Source organism: Trichosurus vulpecula, chromosome 3 (genome assembly GCF_011100635.1).
Source record: "Trichosurus vulpecula isolate mTriVul1 chromosome 3, mTriVul1.pri, whole genome shotgun sequence".
In the NCBI taxonomy this organism is placed as follows: domain Eukaryota; kingdom Metazoa; phylum Chordata; class Mammalia; order Diprotodontia; family Phalangeridae; genus Trichosurus; species Trichosurus vulpecula.
Window position 1 is genome coordinate 362,479,210 of NC_050575.1, and position 20,599 is coordinate 362,499,808.

The 20,599-nt window shown below is 41.1% G+C and overlaps 1 protein-coding gene and 1 pseudogene across 1 annotated transcript in view; both read right to left on the reverse strand.

Moving 5' to 3' along the window:
• ADAMTS18 (ADAM metallopeptidase with thrombospondin type 1 motif 18) overlaps nt 1–20,599 on the reverse strand; it is a 195,337-nt gene that overhangs the window by 149,106 nt on the left and 25,632 nt on the right. The gene's annotated exons all lie outside the window — the stretch shown is intronic.
• Nucleotides 12,835–13,396, reverse strand: LOC118844202 (annotated as a pseudogene).

Below are 20,599 nucleotides of genomic sequence, written 5' to 3' on the forward strand. Positions count from 1 at the left end.
GAAGAGCTCTAACTCCCCTTCTGGCTCTAACTCCTATAATATTGGGGTTTATGGAAAGACACAGATGCAAATCATACCACAAGAGAAGGTGTGTGTGGCAAGACTTTGCTCTATACCAGTGGGGGTGTGCCCAAGCCCATGATCTCATGGAGCCATCAGGATTTAACTGCCCTTAGCTCCACCTCACCCATGTGCTACCTAGAGTCAGAAAATTCTGGTCTGGCAACATTCCAGTCAAACTGGTACTATCATTTCTATATGACATGTGGAGAAGCTGAATGGTTAAGTGAGGGGCTGAATTTGTCATGAAAGAAAATTTTAAATATCAGCAAAAAAAAATGCATGGCTTCCAACTGCCCAGATTAAAACCAGATCACAGACTTTCTCCCCCCACCCCCTAAAAAAATGATCAGACTTCAGCAGAAAATCATTTGACAATAACTATTTCCAGACAGGCCCATGGGTTATATGCCAGATTCACATGATCAGGGTAATTTCTGTAGGAAGTTGTTATCAGAGCCAGACAGTCAAAATCATTCTACATTATAACCACAGGAAATGTTCATAGGTAAAATCATAATGTAAAAACAGGTGCATGGGGGTGGTGAGTTCCCTATCACTAGTAGTCTGAGTAGAGACTGGATAAACATTTGGTTTTAGTTGTAACAAAGAGGGGTCAAGATTTATGCAGTGGCCAGTCTAGTTGGCCTCAGAGATTTGGTGCTTCTATTATTTCAATTGTCAGACAAAAGACTGAGAAGGAAAAAAAAATGGAAACTTCAGCATGTCAGTGGAAATTAAACTTATGGGAAAGATGGTGAGAAAATGGAAATGGCTTATTGAGAAAAAAATTGTGGTTATAATGATCCAGAGAATTTTAAGAGCAACATTACCCTGGGAGAGCCTCAGACTAAAAGATATCCCAGATTCAAGCCAATTTCTACACAAGTTCATAGCACCATTTAACCATATTCTCTAAGGCTCAATTCCCTCCTCTATAAAATTAGGATAACAACTTCCCGTGTGGTTGTGAGGAAAGAAGTTTGTAAGTCACAAAGACCAAATATAAATGTGAGCTGCTACTAGAATTAATATTATTAGTATTACTACCACCTATGGTGTTAATTTTACTTTCACCCTATGATGGTGCCTGGCACACTGTAATCTTTCGAACGTTGAGCCCCTCACCACAATTAGTCAATCCATTCCCAAAACAGAAATGAAGAAACAAGAAGCTCAGAAGCCCATGATTCAGATACAGTGTGTGAGACAGAGTCTAATCTTGTAGACTTTTTATTTAACACGGCTCATTCTTGTTGTCACTGTTGTTGAGTTGTTTCGGTCATGTCTGACTCTTTGTGACCCCATCTGGAGTTTTCTTGGCAAAGATACTGGAGTCCTTCACCAGTTCCTTCTGTAGATCATTTTGCAGATGAGGAACTGAGACAAACAGGGTTAAATGACTTGCCCTGGGTCATACAGCTATTATGTGTCTGAGGCCATATTTGAACTCAGGACATTGAGTCTTCTTGATTTCAGGCCCAGCATTCTACCCACTGCACCACCTAGCTGCCCTAATATGCATTCATTTCCCCCTATATATAGTTGAAATCACCTCTTATGAGCCCATTCCCCAAAGCACTGATATCTCATTCTCTAATCTCAATGCAATATACGATCAGAAAATACTCTTCCCATAGTCAGTAGCTCTTCTTCCACATTTCCCCAAGACTACTCCCCAGTCATTGAGTCAACTGAATCAATCCCAAGCCAACTTAATGAACATCAGCCCTGAGGCAATGTCCTGATATTTCAAAATATCTGTGGATCTAATCACGTGCTATCTCATCCATGTCTTCCCATACCCTGTGACTCTCATCCATACCTTCCCATAAAGCATCTACCTAACAGGTTAAAGGACTCATCCAGGTCATTGGTATCTTCAGTACTACATTCCAGTTGGCCTTTGCTCTTGTGGTATGACTAGGTGACCTCCCTTTCTGATCATACATTTCCTAGGTGATATCTTTCATATGAGCTCTTATGCATGAGGAAAATAGAGAGAAGGAGGGAGATAGAAAGAGAAAGAAACAAAGACAGAGATAGACAAAAAGAGACAAAGAAACAGAGACACAAAGAGATAGAGACAGAAACAGGGAGACAGTCAGAACCAGAGAGAGACCAAGAAAGAGAGATCTAATTCAATAGACTATCCATCCAGCTACATGTCATAAGTAATAGACATCCTTTATCCATTTGGTTTTTCCTGTATTGATAGTTAACCTAATGTGTTTTGAGTGATCATGGATCTAAATAACAAGATTTTCTAATATTGTAGAGCACAATGTCATCAGCAAACAGAAGCATCGGATGTTTATCATTCTAGCCCTTTCCCCAACTTTTGCTGTTGCTCTTCCAAATTACTCTTCTCATAGAGGAAGTCCTGTCCTACAGGGGTCTTCCTCCTCTTCACTGGGGAGTACTGCCTATATCCATAGATTAATTGTCCCAAGACTCTACATTACAAGTATACGCATGAGCAAATCTAGTATGAGTATCACCTGGAAACTAAAGGTCTTTGTTTGACTCCGAGGTATTCTTCCCTTTCTTCCAAATCTCCATCATCCTAAGCCAGAATCTGGGACAAAACTGGTGGCCTCAATGACAAAGGGTTTCACATGGAAAGTACAGTCTCTGGCTTGCCTCTAGGATGGCTGCCAAAACCACAACACCTGATTGTTCCTGGTGGCTGCCAATTATAAGGGCTAAGACTCAGTTATCTGTTCTTGGATCTTCCCATCCCCCATTCCTAGAACCGTGGACTCTGATCAGTGAGCTATCATCTTATCCCGGCCAGGACCAAGCCACCACAATACTTCCTAGATATTTCCAAATGTTGTCTCCTTCTCTCTCTCAACATTCCTCCCATTCCCTTTCTAACTCTAGTCTGCCTTTGTTTTTTATTTACTCTATTAGAATATAAGCTCTTTGGCGGCAGGGACTATCTTGCTTACTTGTATTTGTATCCCTCTCCCATAGCAAAGTGCCTAGCACATAGTAAGCCTTAATAATTTTTTTCATTCATTTATACTTATCCCTTCTTCTGATATTGTAATCTATCCGCCACTGGGTCATTATACAGATCATGTTATCAAGGATAACCTCATAGATTGTCTTTGATGTTCTTCTCTCCCTTAAAAGTTTCTCCCCAAACTGCCTCCTCCCAGCAAAAATAATGGTACCCAAATGGAAGAATTCATTCCTATGCTCCAGCAGGAGCCTCATGCCCTGTGTGCTGCTTAGCACTGATGCTACAGCATCCTGCATACTATGAGAGTGACCAAATACTTCCCAGAACTCTGCTTGTATATGCAGATAGCAATAGTACTCCTTGCACTATGCCATGATTCAGTCAGCATAATGTAATCTGCAAAACGAAGCATCTGGAAGAACTCACTATCTATATGGAGTCCTTCTCTGCCATGTGTCCTAATTTCCTCCAACCCCAACAATGACTCCTTAGCAATGAATGAGCATAAAGGTTGGTGAGTCCTCTGGGTATGTACAAAAGCACATATGTTTAAGAAAGTACCCTTTCCTCTCTTATTCACGATCCTCTCTCTGCTGTTTGTCTCTCTCTGTCACTCCCTAAACAAGGATAACCAAAGTCCAAATGGACACCACACACACACACACACACACACACACACACCTTCAAAGGCAAAATGACACATTGCTGCAGCACCTCAAAGCTTAAAAAGTACTTTCCCTACAATAACTCTAGGTGTAAATAGTGCAAATTTAACTCCAAGGTGGCACTGCCTGATGATAATCAAACAGGAAAATCAGGAGAAAGAAGCAAGATGTTCACCCTGGAAGCTATGTCCTTTACTCTGTGGAATGGACATGTTGAAGAAATGCTAAGCTCTCTGGGATTCTAAGAGAGTAAACAGATTTCTCTCCTCTGGCTCTTCATCTCCCATCCCTAGTCTGCCATACAACCATGTGAGCCTGAACCAGATTAATTTAACTGGGAAATATTTAACAAAATAAATTTTTTAAAATGTAATAAAACATAGATAACGTTAATATGTGGTTTTCTAAGTCAACCTGTGGCCCCTAGAGAGCCTTATGTATGGAGTTTGACATCACTGATCTAGAGAGTATGGGTGATGTGGATTTACTTAATCAGGTTACCTCTGAGCCTCCCCCACTTACTAGTCCTGCCTTATTTCTTCCCTGAATTATTCTATTTCAGTAAGTCCCGGTTAGATGACCTTGACATAATGGCGCTGTTCCCCATAGGGAGAAAGAGAACATGACAGGAAAGTTCTTTCTGTAGAAACAATAGCAAAAAATAATACGTAATAAAAATAGCTACTTCATAGCTGAACATCTGTCAGTTGGTCAATAAACATTTATCTAGTGCTTATTATGTGCCAGACTCTATGCTAAGTTCTGGGGATACAAACAATGCCAAAGACAATCCCTGCTCTTAAGGAATTCAGTCTAATGTGGAAGACAACATGCCAACAACTATGTACAAACAAGATATAGGCAGGATAAATTGGAAATAATCATAATATTAATTTGAAGGAAAAGGAAAGATACTAGAATTAAGGGGGGTGGGGAAAGGCTTCCTGTACAAGGTGGGATTTTTAGCTGGGCTTTGAAGGAAGTCAGGGAAGCCAGCAAATAGAAGTGAGAAGGGGTAACATTCCAGGCATGGGGAACAGCCTGTGAAATCTGACTAGAGCCAGATAGCCCTAGACCATAGATAGATAGGCTACTCCAAGCCAAGGAGTTCTAGGGAAGATATAATTTGGGTTATTTTTTAGTTCCCCTGATCCACTCCTGCTGTGATTGGCCCAAGAAGTATAGAAAACACAACACGGTTCCTAAATGATGTTCGACTCACCCATTCAATGCCCTATCACTGTCAGCAACCTGTTTGCTTCTTGCCTTGACTTAATCATGGCTTATGAAACAATGGGGTAGGCAAGGGCAGACCAGATGAGAAGAGAAATTTCTTTTGCTCTACTCATCTTGCTTCCTATGGCTGCATCCCAATCTCTTATCTCAAACCTTCAAGTTTCTAGTGTCTGAGAGATGTGTGTCATCCCCTCTCAGGCTCCAAGTCCTTGACCTCGTCCACAGTCTCTCTTTCTGGCTGCCATGTCTTCTCATTTTTACTTGTGTACTTTTTCTCTGACTACCAGATAGCCACCAAATCCTCACCATTATTCCAAGCAGCAAGAAAGAGAGAGAGAGAAAAAAAGAGTTGTTACACAAGTCCAAACATGCCCACTTTATTGGGAAGGAAGCAAATGAGTCTCTGTGAAAACCCATGGCTTTCCTGGAATTATATACTAGTAAGTATCACAGTAAGGATTCAAGGTTTCTTTTCACTATTATTATGCTGTATCTTTGCTGTATTAGTAAGAGCTAGAATCAGACTCCTCGACATGGACCCAATCCCTTCCCTGTTTAGTTCTAAGGAGGAAAGATCTAGAAGGGCATTAATTTGGGAGACTGAGATCCCCAGCATTAGAGTTTCAACTGACAATCAATGAGCACTTATCACCTACTATGTGCTGGGCCTTGTGCTAATATAAAGGCAAATAAAAAGCAGTCCCTTCTTTCAAGGAGTTCACAAACTAATGAGGAGACAACATGAAAGCTATTTATAAACAAAATTTAGACAGAATAAATTGGAGATAAGCAAGAGAAGGTACGTACCAACATTGAGAGAGATTAGGAAAAGGTTTCTTATAGAAGGTGGGATTTTAGCTGGAACTTGAAGAAATCCAGGGAATCCATGAGATGGAGAAGAGGAGAGAGAATATTACAGACATGAGGGGCAGTCAGAGAAAATGCCCAGACTGTCTTGTTCAAGGGACAACAGAGGGGCCAGTGTCACTAGATGGCATACCATGTGGAGGGGAATAAAGTGTGAGAAGAATGGAAAGGTAGGAAGGGGCCAGTTTATGAAGGAGTCAGAATTATTTCCTATTTGATCCTGGAAGCAAAATAGGAAACCACTGGAGTTAACTGAATAGGTAGTGACATGGTCAGACCTGCACTTTGACAGCTGAGTGTAGAGTGGACCAGAGGCAGGCGGACCAACCAGCAGGTTATTGCAATAGACTAGGCATGAGGTGATGAGGGCTTGCACTAGGGTGATGACAGTGTCGGAGGAGAGAAAGGGGAGTATTTGAGGTATGTGGCAAAGGTAGAATCAATGAAACTTGACAACAAACTGGATATGGGGACAAGGGAGAGTGTGAAGACTTGTGGATGGCATGACTATTTTGAGCATAGGTGACTGGAAGGATGGTGGTATCTTTGACAGTAATTAGAAATGTAGTATAATGTATATTCTATTTAGATTGAGTTTGATGACTTCTGAGCTCCCAACTCTGTGAGGAGGAAGCCCTGCTTCCAGTGTAGTCCCCACAACCACTGTCCAGGAGAATGATACCTGTGGAGACGGGATCTGCCATCCCCTTCCACTATCAGCACCAGCTGCTGACCAACTGTTACCAATAGGGCAGGTAAACCAGCCTATCTGAAGCCGCAAGGAACCCTGAGGGAGGAGGTATAAGTTCCAGGTGAGTCAAAACATTTCAACCACTTTCCCTCAGATCTGATAAAGCTAGACCAGGACCCTGAGCCCATGAGCACCAGGAATAGCAATACCCAGCAGACCGCTTCCATTCTAGCTTCTGTAGCTACATTAAGGGGAGCAATGCTTGTGGAAATAAGGGCTGTTGTCCCTATCGTGACCAAAGCAAACTGCCAACCAAAGGCCACTGATGGGCACAAAAGCCACAGATATCACAACAATTGGCTTGCTTCCAGGCTGACCACTATAGCCATCACTCGGGAAATCACAGAGATCAAACTGGCAGATGCTTCTTCATCTGCTTAAGCCTCTACTGCAGCCACAGCTACTGAAGACCCAGAAAAGAAAGTTCTCACCACCAAAGGCTTTGGCACTGCCAAACATCTCAGTGCCAGAAACAAATGGAAACAACAGTAAAGAAGATGCATTACTATCGGCTTTGTTGTTGCAGCATAAGGAACACTGGAACTTTCCATCCGCCCTGGAGCTAAACCTTCATGTATGTATCCTCTCCTCCTATTAAAATGTGAGTTTCTTGGGAGCAAGGACTGCCTTGCTTTTCTATTTGTATGTGCTTTGCACATAGTAAACCCTTAAAAATGCTTTTTCATTCATTCAGGGTATCTTGAGCCACACAGATTAAAGGTTCTTAAACTGGGGTCTGTTAATTTGGGATTTTTTAATATTCTAATAACTGTACTTCAATAGAATTGGTTTCCTTTGTCATACTACATATTTATTTTGTTCATTTAAAAACAGTATTCTGAGAAGGGGTCCTTAGGCTTGACTAGACTTCCAGAGGGGCTCGTGAAACAAGAAAGGTTAAGAATCTTTAAAACAGATAAAAGAATATAGCATCTGGACAAGTTGAGCTGTAGCAGTACAAAAAAGAAGGCCAAGGAAAGATATGAACTCACAAAAGACAATTTCTTTCTCTCTCTCTCTCTCTCTCTCTCTCTCTCTCTCTCTCTCTCTCTCTCTTTGTCTCTGTCTGTCTCTCTGTCTCTGTCTCTCTCTGTCTCTCTGTCTCCTCTCTCTGTCTCTTTCTCTCTCTCTCTCTCTCCCTCTCTCTCTTTCCCTCCCACCCCCTCTCTCTCTTTTTCATCCCTCCCCCCATCCCCATTTCTGAGCTCCATGGAAACTTACGTTTCCTGCTAACAGCAGGGAGTGAGCTGAACAACCCTTTCTAGGCCCAGCCACTTTCCTCTAGGAATTCAGGAAGCCATGATTTCATCAGTGTATTTCCCCGACCAAGGCAGATCACAGCTGCTACATGCCTTAATAGATGGTTTCATCAGCTACTGTGGTCAAAATAATTCATCCTCTGGTGATGAGCCTCTCCACCCTTAGCTAGGCTGGTTCTGTGACAACAGACACTGTCTGTTGCCCAGTCCCATAATCGAAGCTTTGCAAGCCTCCCAGAATTTGTGCTCCTTTGGCATGGCTTTCAAGAACCCAAGGCAATATGTGCCATGATGAGGCATCCAAAGGGGATCTTAGAGGGACATCTTCAACGCGTAGATAATCTACACAGACAAACACTGACACATCATGGGTGGGCCTAGAGGTGGGAACAGCTCGACAAGAGCATCATGTGTGGCCCTTAAAGTAATTGTGTGTGTATTGGGGGGGTGGGTGGGGAGGCGCCTGGGAAAGGGAGAGAAAGGGGGTGGGGAGGGCAGAACTGCCAACAAAGTGGAAAAAAAAATAGCAAACCATTTCACCAACTACTGAAGAAATAGATGAACAACAAAGACATTCACTGTATTCAGTCATCTTAATAAGTAAATTGGTTATTAACACTAATTTGGAATACAAAAGAGGATGGCCCTTTGTCAAGAACAATGGTGAATTATAATATTTATAAGGGATAGTTTTAATCTCCCACAGTAGAATGTGAGCTCCTTCAGGTCAGGGACTATTTCATTTTCGTGTTTGGATGCCTATAACCTAGTAGGGCATCTGGAACATAGTAGGCTCTTAACATATGCCTGCTGAACTGAATCTTACTGCCTTGGTCTATTGGAAGGGCAAGTTATCCCAAATGGAAAAGAGAAGCAGAAAGCTTTGTGGGAGGTACAACATGGAGAGGGAAGATGGGAAAAGTGATGCACCAGAAAGTACCTAAGCAGTCAGTTGGTGAGTCAACAACATTTATTAAGTGCTTACTGTTTGCTAGGTACTATGCTTAACATGGGGGTAACAAAGGAAGGCAAACACATCATCGCTACCCTCAAGGAGCATACCTCTTAATGAGGAAGACATACAAAAACTGTACATACAAGATATATCATTAATAATAGCGGCTGGTATTTCTGTAAAGCCTACTATGTGCCAGGCACTGTGCCAGGCTTTACAAATATCTCCTTCGATCCTTACAACAACACTGGGAGGTAGGTGCTATTGTTACTGCCATTTTACAGCTAAGGAAACTGAGGCGGGCAGAGGTTAAAACATTTGCCTCGGGTCACACAGCTAAGAAGCATCAGGGGCTGGATTTGAACTAAGGTCTTCCTGATTCCAGGCCTGGCACTCTATCCACCGTGTAATCTAGCTGTTCTATATGGTACAAGTAGGAGGAAGTGGGGTGGAGACACAGAAGGAACAGGGGGAAGGAAGCATAGCAAAGGTTTTGTCTACTTAGCCAAGCAGAAGTTTGTGGCAGTTCTTTCTCTGACAGTAGAGAAACCAACTTTCCCTGCCTCAGGCCAGGGGGAATTGGAAGAAAAAATGAACCCTAGAGAGAATAATGGCACATACTGAAAATACCATGGGCCCTCAGGGCAAAAGAGAAGTACCTTCAAGGTTGTAGGGGCATACAACTATCAGCTATTCCCCAGACATGTGGAAGGACAATAAAACCCAGTCCTAGGGCTGGAATTGGTCATTGGCAGTTAGAAGCCACTCTTGGGGTGATGAAGGAAAAAGTATGGGCTAAGAACATTTGTAGTCAGTGAGATTTAGCGTTTGGAGAAGGGGCACAAGAGCATGAGTGAGAGTTAGTTTGGCATGACAGGGATTCAGTCTGAATACAGAATAGAGCAGTGGGACAGTGGTAATGGGAAACTAAGAAGTGGGTGAGTATGAAGTAAGAGGATAGAATATATGGCGGGGGGAGAGATTGGGGCCCCAGAGGGATAGTGAAAGTGCATGTCTCCTCAGAGCCAAAACATGTGCTGAGCTCTTGAATGCTACCTGTGTGCTGTGCCCTGATATGAAGGAGACAGTATCCATGTGGGTATGGGGGAGAAATGAGGGCAGAAGACTGAAGATTGAGAAGTTAGAACATGATAAGACGATGAGTTGAGTCCTAGCACCTTAGCTAGCTCCATGCAGAAATTATAGTAGAAAAAAATGGTGGTGAGAAATTGTCTGTCCAATATTCTCTTCCACAGTATATCTAAATTTGGTTTTTTCTGAGGTCTTAGCTCCTTTTGGGAAAAAGGAACTTCTGGAGGGGTACTGGTAATCTAGGCCAAGGGGTAAGCATGACTAAATGACAATGGCGTGACATGTAAGGCTTGTGAAAATTAAAACTAAACTCTCCGCGAGGGATAGGGATCAAGGGATAATAGTATTCAGAGCTAAAATGGGGGGGGGTCATCTTGTCACACCCCACCCCTCTCCCACTTTACAAAGGAGAAAAGTGATGCCCAAAGAGATCAAGCAACATGCCCAGTCTCACAGCTGAGATGTGATCATGGGCTAACTCTAGATTCAGTATTCTTTCCACTACAGATGGACATACATTTTTTAGCTCTGATTTCTTGCAGATTATATGCATTTTTGTATAGCTCTGATTGAATTCTATTAATTCTTGGAACATAGAGAGAACATTACCATCCAAGAAAAACAGTTCTGATAAAGAAAAAAGGGGGAAGATGTCTAAAAAATTGCATGTGGATGCATAGTCAACTCATTGGTCAACTTGGATTTCTAAAAAATCAAAAATACAGAGGCCTGTAATACAGGAAGAATAGAAAACATGTGGCATGGAGTCCTGCACAGGATGACCAGATTCCTAAAGCTTAAAGTGATCTGTACCTGGTGAAGAAAGCTAAGAACAACTAAGAGTGTTTTTATTTGGCTGTGTTTGTTTTAAAGCTCCAAGGTGAGAGAGGAGCATTTTGCTTTGGCACAAAGAGATAGTGATAACTGACAACAGAGAGAGGACAGAGCTGCTCATCTCTTTTTTAGTCCTATTCCTTCTGATGAAGAGAATGACCTTTGGTTCTGACAAAACAACCAAGTTGGTTAAGCGGGAGTTGAAGATTCAGGTAAATTCAGAACTAGTTGGATGGTCAGACCCAAAGACCATTAGTCATTAAATGGTTTAATGTCAACTTGGAAGGTTGGCTATACTCCCAGTTAAAATCCCTGCCTTCTACAGGAAGCCTTTCCCAATACCCCTTTATTCTAATGTCTTCAATCTGTTGATTGTTTCCAATTTATCCTGTATTATCTTGTATATAACTTGTTTGTACACAGTTGTTTACATGTTGTTTCCTTCATTAGACTGTGAGTGCCTTGAGAGGAGGGACTGTCTTTTGCCTTTCTTTGTGTGTACTTGGCACGTAGTAGGAGCTTCATAAATATTTACTAACTGGTGGTACTCTCTCCTGCTGAGGCATCTGGAATATTATATTCAGTACTGGGGCACCACATTTGAAGAAGGGCACTGATAAGCTGTAGTTCATCTAGCAGAATGTGACCAGGACAGTAAAGGGTCCTGAGATCATACCATATGAAGATCAGTCAAAGAAATTGGAGATGTTTAGCCTGGGGAAGGGAAAGCTTAGGGGAAACATGATATCTCTCTTCAAGTATTTGAAGTATTATCAGGTGGAAGAGAAATTACACTTGACCCTCTAGGTTTGACCCCAAGAGGCAGATGAAAGAGGCTGATTTAGGGCTGACATAAGGAAAAACTTCCCAATCAGTAGAGCCATCTACTAATGAAAATGGATTCAGTTCATAGTGGACTCCCCTTCACTAGAAGTCATCCAATGAAGGCTGGATGCTGGACCAATCATCTGATATGTTCTAAAAAAACATTCTCGCTTACACAAGGATTGGAGATGGTCTTTAAAATTCTTTCCAACTTGGGGATGCTGTGAGCACTTTGAGGCCATGGTCATTCTTTCTTTATTAGCAGAGCTCTTAACTGGCTTCCCTTTCAAGACATGGCTTGTTTTGCAAATCAAACCTGTCATGGAGCCACACAGTAAATGCTATACAATGTTGATTTAAGGCTTTTGGTCATCAAGTCTCAAAATGAGCACATGGTTTTTGATCAACCCAGCATTCAGCTCTCCATTGTCAGATGCTGCTGGTGAGTCAGCTACTGAGAGCCAAATGTCTGCAGTGCTGCTCATCCTGTCAGAGAGGCTTAAGGGAAAGGGGTATCCTTTGTCCCTGTGCCTGACTAAGCCAGACTATTGTTAAATGCTACATTTTACTCTCATGCATTTTTTAAAATATCCATTTCCTTCCTAGGGTATTTTAGGGGCATTGGGGTCCCAGTGAGTATCACTAAACCCTAGAGATGTAAGAGGCCTTAGAGGTCATCTATTCTAATTCACATTCAAAAAAGGAACCTTCACGACAATATACCTGATAGGGGGCCATCCAGCCTCTACTGGAATGCCTCCAGTGAGAAGGGTCCTACCATCTCTAGATTCTCTGTTCTTCTAATGCTGTGTTCTAGAATTTTATCAGGAATCGACATCAAGCCCACTGACCTATAAGTTGAATTAGGTGGCACCTCTCTTTCATTATGATATTTGGGGGGTTGACATTCTACTTTTGGACAACTAATTGTTAGAAAGTCTTTCCTGACATCAAGCCAAAAGTGACCTCTTTGCAACTTCCATCCATGGCTCTGGGTTCTGAACTACAGGGTCAAACAGAACAAGTCTAATCCCTGATTCTACTCAAGTCCCACCTTCTGTAGGAATCATTAACTGGTCCTCCCAGATGCTAGGGCTTCCCTTCTCAGATTACCTTCCATCTTCTCTATATATATCTTGTATGTACCTATTTATATGTTGCTGCCCTCCATTAAAGTATATGCTCCTTGAGGGCAGGGACTGTTTTGTTTCCTTTATTTATATCCTCAGCACTTAGGACAGTTCCTATGTAAGTTCCTAATAATAAATTCTTTTTTTTTTTGTTGTCCAAAATCTTTAATATAACAAGGAGAAAGGGAATTAGTTTTTGTAGCCTCGGCTGGCACGGCAGCCCCTGGCACGCTCGAACTTTCGGCCCTTGGATCGGACATATGGTTTGGTGTGGCTGTGGGGAGTGCCTGGTGCCTTCCCAAAATGCCTGTATACCTCTCGGCCCTTTCGGGGACCAGACAGCAGGACAGTGCCCCGGCCCTTGGGTGAGCTCATGGCCAGCTGGTCAAAGGTGAGGATCTTCCCACCAGCTTTGAGGATGCGACTGCGGGCATTGCTGGTAACACGAAGGGCGCAGACCTTCAGCTTGGGAACATCCTGGATCCTGACATCATCTGTCACAGTCCCAACAACCACGGCTGTCTTATTTTCCTGGCAGCTTCATTTTCCTGATCATGCAGGACAAGGACAAGGGGGGCCGGTTGGTCCGACTCATGAACAGCCTTTTCAGGACAACCTTGTTGAAAGTGGAGTTGGTTCTTCGGGCCAGGAACCGGTAGAGCTTCACTAGCAGCCGCAGGTAGATGTCCTGGCTGTTGGGCTCCTTGCGCCGGACTTTGCGGTCCTTGTTGTGACGGATGTTGACTCCCATGCTCGCGCCCTACCAGACACTGGCCCAACCAGGAAAAAAAAGTAATAATAAATTCTTAATAAATGCTTGTTGACCGACTGATTCCATGTCGATCCTTCCATTTCCTTGAAGACAGTTATCATGATGTTCTCTTCTCCAGGCTAAACACCCCCAGTTCCTTCAATTGCTCTTCATACAATATGGACTCAAGGTCCTTCAACAGACTAGTTGGCCTACTCTAAACATTCTCCGATTTATCAATGTCTCATCTAAATTGTAGTGTCTGGAACAGAAAGCAATATTTCAGCTGTTGTCCAAGCAGGGTAGGGTATGAAGCAAAACTATGATTCATTGTTCTTAAAGTTTTTTTGCCTGTCTTATAGATTTATAATGCTAGAGGAAGACCTCAAAGACCCAGGGGGGTAAAGGACCCAGATCAGATAGGTAATAAGCATCAAAGGCTGAATATGAACCCAGATCTTTTGACTCCAGAAGCAATTGTTCTTTTTATGCCAAAAAAATTAAGGTTAGCCTGGGATGACTTGTTCTTGATGAGCCTAGGCTGCCTCATAATGTTCATGGCTTTCCTTTCTAAACTGTTCACAAACTGTTCCTCTAATGCTATGTTCTACAATGCTACGACCTGTGTAGACTAGATGGTAAGTCATTCATACACACACACACACACACACACACACACACACACACACATATACATATATACTTAGGTTTCAGAAAAACATTTGACAAAGTCTTTTACACCATCGTTACTAGGTGGATTCAGAAACAATTGCACTGCCGAGACCCAAAGAGTGATGCTTATCAACCTGGAAGGAGATGTCTATTTAAGAACCCACAGTTCTTAGACTCACTGATGCATCTTTTCTATCAAGGGTTTGGATGAAGGAATTGGGGCCTTCAACCTCTCAACCTTTAGTTACTATTCTATGACACCAAGAACTTACGAACATGAGTTTAACATGCTCTAGTCGCAAAAGCATTAGATCCAGAGTCAAAAAATGGAGGGTCGAAAACCCAGGTCTGCTGATTCTTATTTATGTGACCTTTACTTCTCTAAGAAGTCTCTTCAGCTCTAAAATGAGGGTATTGGACTAGCAGACCTCTGAGGTCCCTTTCCAGCTCTGAGTTTATGATCCTGTGGCATCCTGTGTCCTTTAAACACTGACATTTGATGGATCTCTGATTCTGTTAGGATTTGTGTAACAAGTCCTTCAAGGTTTGCTGACTAAGGTTTCTATTTGGCTTCCCAGTGTTTACATAATTTCCATTTTTTTAGTCTTCAAGTTTAATTTTTATTTAGGCATCAATCTTTTTTAGAGGCAGAATGTAGTGTAGGCTAGAATGCAAGGCTTGGAATCAGGAAGATTTAGTTTCAAATTCTACCTCTAATGTTATCTAAGTGACCCTAAGCAAATCCCTTAAACATTATATTCCTCAGACAACTCTCAGAACCTTATCTACTAAGTCATAGACAGGCTTAGATTTGGTGGAAGGAATCCCACAGAAAGAGTTCCCCACCATGATAACATCATAGAGCCTCCAAATAGACCCTATCAATCTTTTAATGCTTTCCCCCCCCATAAGTTCCTAAAAGCACAAGTCTGTTGCTGCTGTGTGAAAATCATGTGGTCCCAACTAATCTGTAGGATGCTTCAAAAGAACCCCAGAGCTAACTCACAGAAGCAAGTCTATGTTTTAGACAGCTGGGGAAGCCTGAGGATGTTTATAAATGTCAATTTTTAGAATATCAACTAAGGGAACAAACTTCTATTTAAGTTCCAGTCATTGTCTGAGACAGGCCTCAAAGGAAGGAGGGGTCTAGAAGGAAGGGCTCCCCAAAGAAAGAGAAAGATTTCATAGAAGGAAAAAAAAGTTTTGTTGTCATTTTAAATAAAAATCCATTGCAAACTAAAATTAGATGCTTTAAAATAAACTCTTTCAAAGACACAAAATGAAATGCATATGAACAATGAGCAATGAAACCCATCAATAAGCATTTTTGTTATACAACGTTACCCCCAAATGTCATCACCCAAAACAATCAAAGGAAATGAATTCAACAAAAAGTGGTGACAGAATGTGAAGTCACCATAGGAGCCAACCATGTCAATTTCAACCCTGCTCTGATCACTCAGTGACAACCACATAATGTGGTTGCTTGTGTTTTACCCTTACAAGTCAGCTTGCATTACTGTTGACAGGCATGGAGAGGTGTGTAACAACAATGCAAGTGACGGGCAGAATTGTAAAATGACAACATCAGTAACACGTGTTGTGAGATGTGTGGTTCATCAAACCAACACAGGCAGTTCGGAATCCATGATTCTGATCACAGCGTCTACATCTCAGGAGATCAATCCAATGCAACAAGCAATTATCAAGTGCTCATTTATTAGATGTGCTAGGTGCTGGCTATGCAAACACAAAATGAAAATCTACCCTCAAGAAGCTTGTATTCTGATAGTCTTCTATTCATTCATTTATTCATTTTTCTAACACTAATTAACTGAATGCCTAGTATGGGAAAGGCAGCATGATAGAGTGAAGAGTGTTAGACCTGGGAGTCAGAAAGACTTGCATCCAAATCCTAACTCAAACACTTAATAGCTGTGTGATCCTGGACAAGGCCCTTAACTTCTCAGTGTCCTAAGCAACTCTCTACTGAGATCATAAGTTACAAGGATAACAACAGCTTGCATTGGTAAAGAGTTTCCTCTTCCAGGAATTTTCTGTAGCAATGTCCCAATCTCTTTCTTACTTCAGATACCCAAGATGGAAGTTATATCTTCATTAGATTTGTGAGTTCCTTGAGGGCAGGGACTGTCTTTTGACTTTCTAGGTATCCCACTTAATAAACACTTATTGACTAACTGATCTCATACCTTACCATCACTATAACTTTTTCTTTTCCCTTCTTCAAGATTTTACATTTTGAAATCTCTCTATCTATCTCTCTCCTCCCCCACACCCCTCTCAACACTATCTCATGCCTTTATGCTTCATTTCCTCAAAAAATTGTTCCTTATGCTCATTGGCAATCCTGTTCCCTCAGTCCCGTTCTATTCTCCCAGTCCTTCAACCCCATTCTAACTTCACTTCCATCCCTTCACAGTCCCGATCCTATATTTATGCAGTTCAACAAGGCACTGTCCATTATCCTCAAATTTCTTGCCCTGGGCCTCCTGCTCTCCTATTCTCTAATGGCTTGTCAATACAGTGATCTGTCTTCTCTACACTACAACCTATTGTTTTCTTTTTATTAATTTTTTAATTAAAAATATTACTATCTCTCCTACCCCTAAACTCGCCATTGAAAAAAAAACAAAGAAAATCCTTCTAACAAACAGGCATAATTAAACAAATCCAACTTCCACAGTGCTCATGTCCAAAAAAAGGTACATCTTATTCTGTACCTTGAGAGCATGGTCTGTCTGTCAGGAGGTGGGTAGCAGGCTTCATCATGAGTCCTCTAGAATCATGGTGGGTCATTATATTGATCAGAGTTCTTATGGTTGTGAAAGTTGTTTATTTGTTACAGTGTTGCTGTTATTTTATAAATTATCTTGATTCTGCTCACTTTGCCATGCATCACTTCATAAATAAGTCTTCCTAGGTTTCTCTGAAATCATTCCCTTCATCGTTACTTATTAAACTATAGTAAGATGTGATAACTTAGATTTAAAATATATTCACTACATTCATATACCATAATTTGTTCAGCTGTTCTCCAAATGAAAGACACCTCCTCAGTTTAAATTTCCTTACAACCACAAAAAAAGCTTCTATGATTTTTTTTTGTACATATGGGTCCTTTTCCTCTTTCTTTTATTTCTTTAGAGTGAACCAATCATTTTACAGCTCTGACCTTTTCATCAACACCCAGAAATCTCACTTCTATCCACATTTCTCTACTGACATAATTCTCTCTAATGACCTTTTAAATGCTGGATCCAGTGGACTTTTCTCTGCCCTCAACCCTTTTAATCTCTACAGAAATTGTTGACCAGCACCCTTATTCAGTTTCTATGACACTGTTTTCTCTTGGTTGTAGTCCTACCAGACTTGATTCTTCTCAAATGAATTCAATGATACATCTCCACCTCCTCTTCCTCCTCCTCCTCCTCCTCTTCCTCCTCATATCCCCAAAATGTTGGTAATCTCCCAAGGCTTTAACCTTGTTCCTCTTCAGTTCTCTTTACACTCTCTCTCAGTGATCATGTCCACTCACATGACCTCTATTACCAATACAATTATGTCTATAACCATCCAGTCTCTATCTCCACTCAGATTCCATCTTCAACCCCTAATATCATATATTCAACTGCCTATTGAATATCTTCACATAATTATTCCATTTACCCTTCAAATTCAAGGCATCTAAAACTAAACTTGACGTCTTACCACAAAAACCTATTCTTCCTCCCAACTTATCACCACCATCCTCCCATTGCCCCAGGCTTGCAGCCTTACAGTCATCTCTGTCTGTTCTGCCTTATTTACCCTCTAAACCTAATCATCTGCCAAGTTTTGTCAGTTCTAACTCTACAATATCTTTGACCACTGTGTCTTGAGGTCGTTATACTGCATGACCTTTAAATTCTCTTGCTTCTCTAAATCTATAATGGATCCTATCATCCTGTGATCTTTTCTCTCCATTAACTGTAACCACCACACTAGTTCAGACCTTCCTCACCTCTTGCTAGAACCTACTGTAAATAACCTCCAGTCTCCGGTCTCCCGTTCTTCCAATCCTTCCTTAAACAGGTGCTAAAATAACTTTCCTAAACCACAGGTCTCACCACATTGTTCACCTGCTCAAAAATTTTCAGTGGCTCCCTATTACTTAAAGGACGAAATACAAAGTTGCTCACCCGGCACTTAGGCTCTTCCACAATCTGGCTCCAACTTATCCTTCTATTTGTAACTCACATTATTTCTCTTCACACACTCTACCGCCAAATCAAATTACTTGCTATTTCCCAGACTCAGTGTGTCATTGCCCACTTCTGTGTATTTGCATAGGCCATCCCCCATGCTTAGTATGTACTCTTTCTACCTCTCCACCTACTGGTATCTGCTTCCCTTCCTTCGACCTAGGCTTCCTCCTCGAAACCTTCCTTGATCCTCTCCCTCTCCACTATCATATAGTGATTTCTCCCCCCTCAATGCTTCTTACAATGTTTTTCCTGGATCTCTTCTTTACCCTGAAGCACAATGTACCTTGTATATCTGTGCTAATGTCATATATTCCCTAATAGATTGTAAACTTTTTGATAGTGAAACCAAGTCTTGTTTAATCTTTTTGCCCCTAATACTAGAGTTACTTTGTACAAAGTAGATACTTAATAAACGCTTATTGAACTGAATTTGTGGGTATCTAATAGCTATGTATTTCCATCAATGGAAGTATGCATAACAATGTTGCATCAATCGATACTATTTTGCCCAGCACTGAAATTTGAATGCCACTATTATGACATAATTAATCATGGCATAAATAATCATGGCAAAATTAACATGGAAATTCTACCCAGGAAACTGTTAAGGGGAGATACAGTACATTAGAGTATAAAGAACATCAGAATGGGAGTCAGAAAATTTCAGTTCTGGTTGCAGCTCTGAAACATTAATTTCACTGAGTTACTCTGCCAAGTCCCTTAACATCCCTGGGCCTTTATTTCCTCATATGTAAAATGAAAGCATTGATCCACATCAGTGGTCCTTAACCTGAGAACCACAGAGCTCCAAAGAGTTCATGAATAAATTTCAGGAGGTCCCTGAATTTAGGTAGGAAAAAAATTACATCATATTTTCACTAATCTTTGGTTTCTTCTGTAATCCTATATATTTTATACTTGGCATTTTACAAGCAGGTAGGTGGTACGGTGGCTAGAAAACCAGAATTAGAGTCAAGAAGACCTCAGTTCAAATCCTGCCTCAGATATTCACTGTGTGACCACAGGCAAGTAATTTAACCTTGGCCAGCCTCAGTTTTGTTATTTTGTAAAATGGAAGTAATGATAGTACCTAGCCTTTCCGGGTTGTCGTAAGACAAAATGAGAAAATTTGTAAAGTGCTTTGCAAACCCTAAAATACCATGTAAATGCTAGCTATTATTATTTTATCTTATGAATTTAAAAATATTGCGAGAAAGGATTTATAGACTTCCCAGTTAGTTATAGGGAGGGAAGGAAGGAAGCAAGGAAGCAAGGAAGGATATATGAACTAAGCATTTACTATGTGCCAGACATTGTGTTAAGCACTTTATAAATATTATCTCATTTAATCTTTACAACCTGAGAGGTAGGTGCTATTATTATCCTCATTTTACACTTGAGGAAATTGAGGCAAACACAGGTTAAGTGATTTGCTGAGGTTCAAATGTTAAGAAGTGTCTAAGCCTGAATTTAAATTTGGTTCTTTTTTACTCTAGGCCCAGGGTTCTATCTATCCTGCCAACCTAGCTGCCTATGAACCAAAGTTAAGAATTCCTGATCTAGATTCTAGAACGTCTAGATTCTAGAACATATCTGAGATCTTTCTAAAGCACCTCCACTCTCTGATATTCTATGTTCTAAGGTTTCTTCAAGCCCTAATGACTTAAGACTACCAACCGATTCAGTGCTTCACTTGAAAATGCACTGGAAATTGTTTCCTCTGTTCCCTTTCTTATAGCTTAAGAAAACAGAGAGCAGCTAAATGTCTTTAAGATCAATGGTCAAACTAGGAACAGAATACACAGCTCCAAGGAAGTAGTCCATTCTGTGTCCCCAGACAATGCCACTTCCTTGCTAAGAATTCCAGTGCATTTTCTCATAAATATAACTTTTTTTTCTAGAAACCCAATTATTTTCAGCAACTTCAGCTGGCATGCTATGGAATTCAAAAGCAAACACACATGTCTTCCAAAATATTTCCAGATGGCCACACACACACACACACACACACACACACACACACACACACAGTACTTCTGCATAAGCATTCCAATAATCTCATCAGATCAGCTCCTCACTGTTAGTGACAATACCTGAACAGTTCCCAGAGGCATTCAGAATGACAATTCCCCCATTCTTCAAAGCGAAACATTAAAAACCTTGTATGACAATTCTCCAAACTGAAAGCCAGTTTATGGCTACTTTGAAAACAGATATCATTTGGAAATATTAAGGAGGCAACTATGCTAGATAAGCACTATATACC